A 2306-nucleotide genomic window follows, 5' to 3' on the forward strand; every position below is an offset into this window, starting at 1 on the left:
ACGCAAGTGCACACCGAGGAATTACGACAATGGCGGCAGAACCAGCCGCTGCCTGCGCTAGCGCATTCGGTACAGCACGTTGCGCCCCATGCGCATGGCTCGGTGGGTGGCGCCCGGGGTCGCGCCCATCAGGTCCAACACGACATCATGAATGAGGGGAATGATCTCCCATAGTTCGCTCGGGTTGGCCAGAACATCGCTACGGTGGCAATGCTTCTGCGCGGTGTTCCTGAGCCCATCGACCCCTAGGAGCGAGCAGTCTACCGGAACCTCTGGGTTCTAGTAGAAGCCGCCGCTGTTCAACAGACGGAAAGCTCCACATCGCGACTCCAACACGCGCCCTCTCTCCCCATCGAGGGAATAGGGACTCGCCAGACAGATCGCTCCATTTGCTCGCCGCTATAGCCGCTAGGCATGGCTCGGGGGGCAGCAGCCGTGCCACGGTCTGACCTGGTGCCTACTCCACATCGACTGCCAGTACATGAGCAGCCTGGTCCACACCAGGATGCTCGCAGCATCGTCAGCAACCGGCATCAGGCCTGGCATGATGATGATGTCCACTAGGCGATGGTAAGAGCAGGCGACATAGATCTCGACCAAACCATCGAGGGGAGCGGTGAAACACGCCCCATGCACAGTCATCGACCGAAAGACTGGAGTCCTAGCCCTGAGGGTCTAGGGCCGTGAGCCTTTGACTGACGTATCCAGAGAGCACCGTTCCCACAGCACTTCCAACCGCCCACCAACATCACCAAGTACACCAGGGAGACAAACCTTGGTATTTGGCTCAAAGATTTCTGTCTCACCTGCCGAGCTGGAGGGGTGGATGATGACTATTTCATCATTCAGTATCTCCCCATCTATGTGGGGGAACATGTTCGGGCATGGCTTGAATTCCTCCCACACAATAGCATCCACGACTGGGCAGACCTCAAGAGGGTCTTCATCGAGAATTTCTAGGGAACGTATGTCCGCCCTCGGAACTCTTAGGACCTCAAGAGTTGCCAGCAGGAGCCCAGCGAATCCCTATAGGACTACATCCGTAGGTTCTCCCAACGATGCAACTCCCTCCCTGATGTCGTTGACATGGACGTCATCAGCGCATTCCTCTCTGAGACAACCTACAAGTCCCTAATCCACAAGCTTGGATGCCTGAAGCCCCGTACCACCTGCGACCTGCTCGACATCGCCACTAAACATGCCTCTAGTGAGGAAGTGGTTGGAGCGGTCTTCAACGAAGACTGGGACAAAGGCAAGGCCAAGCGCACAGACCAAGACAAGGGCCCCTCCACATAGAGGGGCAAGAAGAACAAAAAGGACCGGCACTGACCGGACAACACCGCATTGGTTGCCACAACTGACCTCATGGGCAGGCAGCCCCAATAGGGCCTGCCTGACCACTTCAACAAACTTATGGATAGCTCATGCACCAACCACGCCTACCTCGTCAAACACCTCTACAAGGACTGCGAGCTCCTCAAACATTTCCTATGATAGGCTGGTGGGCCGAAAGAAGGGGATGGCAAAGAGGCGGCAGCTAAGAAAGGAGGCACGATGGGCAAGGACGAAGATGGTTTCCCCGACGCCGATGAATGCATCATGATCTTCGATGGATCCAATGTCATCTGGTCTAAGCGCTAGCACAAGGTACGCTATAGGGAGGCATGCACCACCGAGACAGATGTTCCCTCCTTCCTCAGCTGGTTGGAATCTCCGATCACCTTCCATCAGAGGGACCATCCCTCCCACGTCGTGAGACCAAGATGCTACCCGCTCATTGTGGATCCCATCGTCCGCAAGAAGCGCCTCACCAAGGTGCTAATGGACGGAGGCAGCGGCATCAACATCCTCTACATCGACACCCTCGACGCCATGCGCATTCCCCCAATCAGGGCTCCGCCTGGTAGGCTCTCCCTTCCAAGGAGTGATCCCGAGAGCGCAGGTATACCCGCTCGGGCAGATCGACCTGCCCATCACGTTCGGCAGCTAAGCCAACTTCCCCTCAAAGGTTCTCACCTTCGAAGTGGTGGACTTTCTAGGATCCTACCATGCCATCTTGGGGCGGCCATGCTACACCAAATTCATGGTAATCCCCAACTACACCTACCTCAAGCTGAAGATGCTAGGACTAAATGGCGTCATCACCATGAGTAGTGCCTTCTTGCACGCCTTCACGTGCGACCGCGAGCACTACAAGCTCGCCACCGCGATTGTCAACTCGTCCAAGCTCCCGTGGCTCGGGGAATCATTGATCCCGATAGTCCTAGACTGCTACAAACCAACCTCCTCAATGGCCTTCTGACCGC

The sequence above is a fragment of the Miscanthus floridulus genome, chromosome 17, assembly GCF_019320115.1.
Source record: "Miscanthus floridulus cultivar M001 chromosome 17, ASM1932011v1, whole genome shotgun sequence".
Lineage (NCBI taxonomy): Eukaryota > Viridiplantae > Streptophyta > Magnoliopsida > Poales > Poaceae > Miscanthus > Miscanthus floridulus.